The following is a 10,457-nucleotide window of genomic DNA, read 5'->3' as shown; positions in this document are numbered from 1 at the left end:
CATCAACAGATAAATGGATAAAGACGTTGTGGTACATACATACAATGGAATACTCTTCAGCCATAAAAAGGGATGCATTTGAATCCATTCTAATGTGGTGGATGAAACTAGAGCCTATATACAGAGTGAAGTAATTTAGAAAGAAAAATATAAATATTGTATACTAACACATGCATACGGAATATAAAGAGATGGCACAGATGAATTTATTTTCAGGGCAGCAATGGAGAAACAAACATAGAGAACAGACCTATGGATGCGGAAGGAGAGGAGGAGATGTATGGAGAGAGTAACAGAAATTTACAATACCATATGTAAAATACAGAGCCAATTGGAATTTGCTGTATGACTCACGGAATTCAAACAGGGGCACTGTGACAGGCTGAAGGGTGGGATGGGGAAGGAGATGGGAAGGAGGTCCAGGAGAGAGGGGACATGGGTGTACCTATGGCTGATTCTTGTTGATGTATAACAGAAAACCACAAAATTATGTAAAGCAATTACCCTTCAATTAAAAAAATTAAAATTTAAAACTATTTATAATTGAAAATGCTAAATTTCATTAAAAGATAAAAACAACATTAAAAGTGAGCTAATAAATGTAGTAACATCAAGATATCACATTAAGAACAGTTACTTAATTCACGGTCTCTCAGCTAAACACACTAGTACTAAAAACACAGGTGAACAAAGCAAGCTACTGGATAAATGACACTGTACAGTGATCTAGTGATTAAAATGAATATTCTCTATCTCTGCGAGCAGGTCACTTGACTCATCACTGCCTCAGTTTACTCATCTTTAAAATGGAGGTAATAATACATACTTTTCTGGATTGTTATAACAAACCAATGTGTTATTTTTACGACATTTAAATCAAGATACAAATATAAAGCACTATTATTTGTATTCTATCTTCTTTTAGAATAAAATTAAAAGGAAAACAACACAGCCAACCAACAAAGATGCTTTTTAATGGGTCCTTTATTAAGCACGCATAAGCATGTGGGAACTGATAATTCATAAAAATAAATTTTATTCTAAAGATAGCTTCCCCTATTTATCTATCATAAATATGAGAACATTTGTAGTGTATACAATGCATGGTTTACTCCATTAAATCAAAACAAACCTCCAAACACAGAGAGACATTAGGTAGAAATTCATAAAGCAATGACTTTGGACTTTTAGGGACAAAATAGGACAATGCCTCTTTAGATATCATCACAAGTGACTCTGACCAGTCTCTGAGTCCAGTTGATTTTAAGGCACAAGACTGACCTTAAGCAGCCAAAACAGTCACCTTACTAGAGAGAACATGGCCTAAAAATGGAAGAGCCTCATTCTGGAATCAAGGAATTCTTCTACACAACTTGGAAAGAGTGCTCGGGAAAGGCTACCCACTGAGGCGCTGCTCTCCCCAGTCCTGTGGGCTAGCTTCACCCTGGGGCCAGCATGTTTTGTCAGCCTTCATTCTGCACAACTGGTGACTTTTGCTTTCTCCCTTGGGTCTTAGGAAGTCTTAACTGTCATGTTAAGAGTTAGATTCCATAATGGTTTGATTTAAACACTACAGTTATTTTTGGCACAGTAGCCTACACCAGATCTTTTTTTTTTAAAAAAAGCAGAACCCTCTTTAAAACCAGTCCTCACATGGAATTCCAATTTGTGAAAGAATTCAAAGAGAAGCTGTTCCAGCTGAAACAGGAGTTGGGGAAATGTCCAGATCTCTTTGAGAGCTCCTTTAGCCCACCCTCCAATCTTCTGATAGTGGCTCACAGGCCACCTTCACGGATCTTTAAGGCTCTAGAAAATAGAGTGTAAAAACAAAGGCCTATGCCAATCTGACAACTGGCTTTCTAAGTTAAAAACTAGGATAAACTGAATCAGTCTCTAGAGAGGAGAATGTCTGAGAAGGGGAACAGGGAAATTTTTAGAGTAATAATGATGCTCTGTAACTGGACAAAGGTGCGAGTTTTACAGGTGTAAGCATGTGTTCACAACCAAACTGTACCCTTAGGATCTGTGATCTCTCCATACATGCCTCCATAAAATAACTGAAGGCTAGAGCCAGGTTGAATCTGATAAATAGATTAATTCCCAGATAAATATTGATTCACATTCACTTAACTAAAAAGATGCCTTACAATTTCAATGGGTTTCATATGTAAACATCAGACTCATGTTTACAGAGCACCATCTAGTTTGGGCCAGTTAATACTGTAATTCCAAATCAAATAACACAGTCCAATGGCATCAGCTCAATGGTTGCCATATGTGCTGTTGTTGAATCTGTAGTCCTAATCTATCTTTGATCAAGGTAAAAATGATGTAACTACCCTTATTAAATTGATTAATATTTTGTATCACAATTATGGCTAGGACTAATTTAGTATTGTTCCTAGAAAAAATTATTCCATAAAAACATCCTAGTTTCAGGTCAAATTGAAATGTTAATTCTCAAGTGATACTAAGAGTTAAGAAAGACTCTTATTCCAAAACAGTGGTTCTTATACATTTAAGCTCTTAGACACATTTGTGAATCTGCTGAAATATAAACCTTCCTCTTCAGATATAAGCACATGGACACACATGTACATACATACATGAACTCGCACATGCACACACACATACACACACACCAAATATTGGATACATTCCAGAAACTTACTTTCCCTGAAACCTATCCATGAGTTTCAGGTAAACAATCCATTCTCTGAATATTTCTCAGCTTCAGAAAGATCTGGAAATAATCCCAATAGTGTGGTCTTAGAGTAACCAAGGGGGCAAGGTCAAGATGGCAGAGTAGAAGGATGTGCGCTCATCCTCTTCTGTGAGAACACCAAAGTCACAACCAGCTGCTGAATAACCACTGACAGGAGGACACTGGACTCCAGCAAAAAAAGATACCCCATGTCCAGGGACAAAGGGGAAGCTGTGAGAAGACAGTAGGAGGGGTGCAAAAATCACAGTTAAAATTAAATCCCATTCCCAGCAGGTGGGTGACCCACAAACGGGAGAACAATAATACCAAAGAAATTCTCATACTCTTGCGAAGGTTCTAGGCCCCACATCAGGCTTCCCAACCCGGGGATCTGGCAAAGGGACTGGGAATCCTCAGGGAAACTGACTTTGAAGGATAACAGGATTTGATTACAGAACTTCCACAGGCCTGGGGGAAACAGAGACTCTTGGAGGGCAAAAACAAAATGTGTGTGCACCAGAACCCAGGGAAAGGGAGCGGTGACCCAACAAGAGACTGAGTTAGACCTGCCTGTGAGTGTTTGAAGGTCTCCTGCAGAGGCATGGGTTGGCATAAGTCCTCTTGGAGGTCACCAGTAGCCCTACCATAGAGCCTGCAGACTCTAAAACTGGGTTGCCTCAGGCCAAACAACTAACGGAGGGGGGGTGGAGGGAGGGGGGAGCACAGCCCTACTCATCAGCAGACAACTGGATTAAAGATTTACTGAGCATGGCTCTGCCCACTAAAAGCAAGACTCAGTTTTCCCCACATCCAGTCCTTCCCATCAGGAAGCTTGCACAAGTCTCTTATCCTTATTCATCAGAAGGCAGACAGAAGAAGCAAGAACTAGAATCCCTCAGCCTCCAGAACGAAAACCACAATCACAGAAAGCTAACCAAAATGATCACATGGATCACAGCCTTGTGTAACACAATGAAGCTATGAGTCATGGCCTGCAGGCCCACCCAAGACAGACAAGTCATGTTGGAGAGTTCTGTCAAAACATGGTCCAATAGAGAAGGGAATGGCAAATCACTCCAGTATTCTTGCCTCAAGAACCCCATGAACAGTATGAAAAGGCAAAAAGATGTGACACCAGAAGATGAGCCCCCCAGGTTGGTAGGTGTCTAACATGCTACTGGAGAAGAGTGGAGAAATAGCTGGGCCAAAGCAGAAATGATGTTTAACTGTGGATGTGTCTGGTGGTGAACATAAAGTCCAGTGCTGTAAAGAACCTTATTGCACAGGAGCCTGGAATGTTAGGTCCAAGAATCAAGGTAAACTGGATGTGGTCAAGCTGGAGATGCCAAGAGTTAACATTGATATTTTAGAAATCAATGAACTAAAATGGATGAGAATGGGCAAATTTAATTAAGATGACCATTATATCTACTACTATGGGCAAGAATCCCTTAGGGGAAATCAAATGTTATTCCCTGAAATAGAGTTTCAGAGAAAAGCAAGGAGAGATAAGAAAGCCTTCTTAAGTGAACAATGCAAAGAATAGAGGGAAATAATAGAATGGGAAAGACTAGAGATCTATTCAAGAAAATTGGAGATACCAAGGGAACATATCATACAAAGATGGGCACAACAAAGGGACAGAAATGGCAAGGACTTAACAGAAGCAGAAGAGATAAGGAAGAGGTGGAAAGAATACACAAAAGAACTATACAAAAAAGTTCTTAATGACCTGGATAACCATGATGGTGTGGTCACTCACCTAGAGCCAGACATCTTAGAATGTGAAGTCAAGTGGACCTTAGGAAGCATCACTATGAACAAAGCTAGTGGAGGTGATGGAATTTGATGAATTTGAACTATTTCAAATCCTAAAAAAAAAAATGATGCTGTGAAAGTGCTGCACTCCATACACCAGCAAATTTAGGAAATTCAGCAATAGCCACAGGACTGGAAAAGGTCAGTCTTCATCCCAATCCCAAAGAAAGACAATGCCAAAGAATGTTCAAACTACTGTACAATTGCACTCATTTCACATGCTAGCAAGGTAATGCTCAAAATCCTTCAAGCTAGCCTTCAACAGTATGTGAACCAAGAACTTCCAGATGCTGTTGTTGTTGTTCAGCCACTCAGTTGTGTCCAACTCTTTGTGACTTCATGGACTGAATCATGCCAGGCTTCCCTGTCATTTACTATCTCCTGAAGTTTGCTCAAACTCATGTCCATTGATATACAAGCTGGATTTAGAAAAGGCAGAAGAACCAGAGATCAAAGTGCAAACATCTGTTGGATCATAGAGAAAGCAAGAGAATTCCAGAAAAACATCTACTTTTGCTTCATTGACTGTGCTATAAGGCCTTTGACTGTGTGGATCACAACAAACTGTGGAAAATTCTTAAAGAGATGGGAATACCAGACCACCTACCTGTCTCATGAGAAACCTGTTTGCAGGACAAGAAGCAACAGTTAGAACCAGACACTGAACAATGGACTGGCTCAAAATTGGGAAAGGAGTATGTCAAGGCTGTATATTGTCACCCTGTTTATTTAACTTACATGCAGAGTGAACCATGCAAAATGCCGGGCTGGATGAAGCACAACGTGAAATCAAGGATGCTGAGAGAAATATCAACAACCTCAGACATGCATATGGTACCACTCTAATGGCAGAAAGCAAAGAGGAACTAAAGAGTCTCTTGATAAAGGTGAAAGAGGAGAGTGAAAAAGCTGGCTTAAAACTCAACTCTGAAAAAACTAAGATAGCATCCAGTCCCATCACTTCAAGGCAAATAGATGGGAAAACAATGGAAACAGTGAGAGACTTTATTTTCATGGGCTCCAAAATCACTGCGGATAGTGACTACAGGCATGAAATTAAAAGACTTTGCTCTTTGGAAGAAAAGCTATGACCAACATATACAGTGTATTTAAAAGCAGAGACATCACTTTGCTGACAAAGGTCTGTATGGTCAAGGCTATGGTTTTTCCATTAGTCATGTATGAATGTGAGAGTTGGACCATAAAGAAGGCTGAGCACTGAAGAATTGATGCTTTCAAAATGTGGTGCTGGAGAAGACTCTTGGGAGTCCTTGGACAGCATGGAGATCAAACCAGTCCATCCTAAAGGAAATCAGTACTGAATAATCATTGGAAGGACTGATGCTGAGGCTGAAGCTCCAATAATTTGGCCACCTGATGCAAAGGGCTAACTCATTGGAAAAGACCCTGATGCTGGGAAAGATTGAGGGCAAGAGGAGAAGGAGGCTACAGAGGATGAGATTGTAGGATGGCATCACTGACTCAATGAACATGAGTTTGAGCAAACTGTGGGAGATACTGAAGGACAGGGATGCCTCGCTTTCTATAGTCTTTTGGTCGCCAAGAGTCGAACACGACTTGGCCCCTGAACAATAAGAATAGCCAAAAAGTAGTCTGGGGCAATGATTCGCTGCTCTCTTCTTTACTAGTTTTTCTTTTTCTGTTGAGAAATTTATTTTCTCCAAATTGGCTAATTTCTATTAAAAGAATATCTAAGATGTATGCAGCACTGTTTGATTTTCAGAGCACTGGCATACGATGCCATATGACTTACCTTGGGGTTTTTGCATAATATATATCAGTTGAATTAAATTTTAAACTCATATGATCTGCCCAACAATTCTAGAAAGTTTCAACTTCAATAATGGATAGGAAACTTCAAATACAGAGATACCCATGATGAGTTGGCTAGTCAGCGTGGGAATGAAAAAGACTCAGAATCATTGTTCTGGTGTCAGTCCCTTTTCTTTGGGCTATGTTGCCAACCAATGTTTTAAACAAATAATCAGCAACACCAATAGTAAAATGCTTATTATTTGTCTACCAGTTCTAAGCATTAAGCTAAAATTCGCTAAAAAAGAAAAACACATTCACTTTGAACCATGAATTTTAAACCAGAATTTTAAATGTGAATTTACTCTGAATGATGATTTTTAAAAAATAATATGAACATATTCTTCATCATCTGGTGATTGTCCTAACACTGAGTACTGCTACTTCATTTTAGTGTTCAAGCTTGCATTAATGCCTGCCGTTGTGAAAGCCAAATAATTCCATGGCATCCTACAGTGAGAGAAGTTTCTGGCAGTTCAAATAGAGAAATGAAATGACAGATCTGTGTTCACAGGGCTCATAGTAGTTTGAGAAATCTGTTCAATAAATGCTTGTTGTTGACTGAATACTTAGTTTTGAAAATAATATTTAACTTTTCTTCCAGAATACCAATTTTGCAAGAGATGTTATAATAAGTATAAAGAAATTGTTTCCACTTCCAGAAATAAATAGATCAAATTCCCATTTATGGAAGATTTTAATTTCCTAAAAATATTAACCTTAGTGCTAATCTTTAGCAATTAATTAAGACTGGAATGTAATAATTTCTTGCTGGAAAAATTTGATAAATTATGAGGTCTGACTAACCTGAACTATCAAACAAATCCTTGGAATTTTAATTTCCATTTAAAATTTAAATTTCATCTTGTACAGCATATTTATGCAAATAAATCTCTTCTGCATTGGAAACAGTGAGGCCAAAATGCTGAAAGTTATGGAGGCTGACATGAGGCTTCATTGTGTTAACTTAAATTCAACATCAGTGATTTACTGTTGGCAAAAGACATTATCTGTCATGTTAAATGAATACTGTTAACTTACACTGTGTTTTTTATTTGATTTGTGTGTTCGTCTTGATTTTTAAATATTTATGATTGAATAAGGCCTGCAAGTGTGAACAACTTATTTCTAGATTCAGGTTTATATGTTTGAATAATATTATAATAAAATTTTAAATCCATATTGTGGAAGTCTATGAGCATATATTTCCCTTAAAAGGGATCTATAAGTTACTCAAGTCTGAGAAATGCTGGTCCAGATTAGCATTGGTTAATTTATCAGTATTCTTGAGATGCATTTTTGCCACTTAATTATCCAGCTTCTTGGGGTTATTTACATGGATGTCATGACAAAATTTGTCAAATACCTTGATGAAGTCAGTACATTTTTGGTGCCTTTTTGACATTTTTGGTGTATTTTAAACATTTTTGGCATTCCCACGGTCCATTCATTTAGTGATACAATAAAAAAAGTAATGAATTTTGGGATCATTTCATCTAACTGGAGACTCAGTGAAAGCTCTATTTGTTCTATACGACCCACTCTGAAGCCCATTCTTCACTAAGAGAAAACAGAAGCCAAAAGAAGATTTAAGTAACTTTGGTATTACATGATAAGCTTGGGGACTATAGGAGCATAGCACTCCACTTTGGATAAGAAAGGGCTAGTAGGGAGAGAGAAGATTCAAACATTGGGGTGCAGTTTCCATCTCTCAAGAACCTTATTTCTTTTGTTCATCTTTCTGTTTTGAGCATCAAGTTTGGTACTCAGCATATAGTTTGCTTTTAAAACTATTTAGCAAGTGAATGAATGAGTAAATGAGTGCAAGCCTTGAAAAACAGCCTATTCTACTGATTAAACAGACACCTGAAGAATTTCTTCTCAATTCAGAAACACAACTGATTTTTTAAAAAATCCCAGGTTACTTCATTTGTGTGGTCTCCAAATTCAGCACCTTTGCTCCTTGTGCTCATTCTAACTTTTAAAAAACTCAAATAGAAGGCTCTCCTCACATGTTTCTCAATCTTGGAGTGGGAGGAGATGCAAGATTTCTAGGGACTGGGGGTTGTCACCCCTTCTCTTCTGGGAGATTAAGGAGAGAAGACTCCAGCTGTCCAAACAGTGGAGGCAGAGACCTCTCCTTTACCTCAAGAACTAGAAGAATTTCTCTTTACTCTGCTCAGAAGTCTAGAAGTTCAATATGAATACAAAACAAGATTTTAAAAAATCAGCTTCTGGCAACTTCTGTAGTTACAGTCATTATACTGTTTACTCGAACACTCTGCTTTGACAAAATACTCCTTGGTCACAGCTCAGCAACCTATATCCATCTTACTTTTGCCTTTGCTTGGGAGGAAGACCTAAACAGACATTTCTCCAAAGAAGACACACAGATGACTAACAAACACAGGAAAAGATGCTCATTAATAGAGAAATGCAAATCAAAACTATAATGAGGTGTCACCTCACACCCGGTAGAATGGCAGTCATCAAAAAATCTACAAGCAATAAATGCTGGAGAGGGTGTAGAAAAAAGGAACCCTCTTGCACTTTGGTGGGAGAACACTATGAAGAACAGTATGGAGATTCCTTAAAAAACTAGGAATAAAAATACATATGACCCAGCAGTCCCAGTACTGGGCATATACCCTGAGAAAACCATAACTCAGAAAGACACAAGTACCCCAACGTCCATTGCAGCACTATTTACAGTAGCTAGGATGGAAGCAACCTAGATGTCCATTAACAGATGAATGGATAAAGAAGCTGTGGTACATAGATACAGTGGAATATTACTCAGCCATGAAAAGAATGCATTTGAGTCTGTTCTAATGAGGTGGGGGAACCTAGAGCCTGTTATACAGAGAGAAGCAAGTCAGAAAGAGAAAAACAAATTTTGTATATTAACGCATATATATGGAGTCTAGAAAAATGGTACTGATGAACCTATTTGCAGGGCAGGAATAGACATGCAGACATAGAGAACAGACTGTGGACACAGCAAGGGAAAGAGAGGTTGGGAGAAACTGAGAGAGAAGCGTTGAGACATACACATTACCATATGTAAAATAAATAGCCAGTGGGAATTTGCTGTATGACATAGGGAGCTCAACCCAGTGCTCTGTGACAATCTAGAGGCATGGGGTGGGGTGGGACATGGGGGGGAGATTCAAGAGGAAGGGGATATATATATAACTGTGGCTGATTCACATTGTTGTATGGCAGAAGCCAACACAATATTGTAAAGCAATTATCCTCCAGTTAATAAATTTTCAAAAAGTATCAATAATATTGTTCATTTTAATTCTCATTTCAAATAAATTTTCCAGAATGAAGGGCTGTGATTATGATCAAACTCTCAAATTTCTACTTGAATTTCAGATAACTCTCCAGGAATCAAGGAACTTTTCACAACAGAAAGAACTTATTTTTTGCTATGAAAGGCCACACTCATCAACTAATGGTATATTTAAGGAGAGATGGCATAACTAGAAATAGAATAGTTAATAATGCCTAGCCAACATCTACTCTTAAAATAAAAATTGTCACATTTTCAGTATCCCATTATGTGCTCATATGGCAGCAATGCTTATGGTCCCATGTCACTCTTCATCAAGCAGTATTTTTTCTCCCCTTGACATTGAGTTGAACTTTGTGACTAACTGCGTAAACTAAGAGAATATGGTGGAAACAACACTGCATACTTCCAAGGCAAGGTCATAAGAGTTCCACCCAGCTTTCTCTCCAAAGACGACGTCATAAGGAAGCCCAGGTCACATGGACAGGCCACATATAACTGTTCTAGTCTTCAGCAAAAATCTCAACTGTCAGCAGCAACCCTACCAGACCTATGAGTAAGCAAGCCTTCAGATCATTCCAGGCTCTACCTTCAAGCCACCCTGAATGAAGCTGTGTGGAACAGGAATAACTATTCCCACCACAACCTGCCTGAACTGTACCTGAGTAAGCAAAATAATTGTGGTTACTTTAGGCCATGAGGTTTGGGGTTGTTTGTTATGTAGCAATAGACAACAACCAGCAAGCAAATATCATTATTTCATTCAATCCTCATAATCACTGAAAGGTAGATATAATTAACTTC

The sequence above is a fragment of the Giraffa tippelskirchi genome, chromosome 7, assembly GCF_054371585.1.
Source record: "Giraffa tippelskirchi isolate mGirTip1 chromosome 7, T2T-mGirTip1v1.2.pri, whole genome shotgun sequence".
NCBI lineage: Eukaryota > Metazoa > Chordata > Mammalia > Artiodactyla > Giraffidae > Giraffa > Giraffa tippelskirchi.
This window is presented reverse-complemented; position numbering follows the sequence as displayed.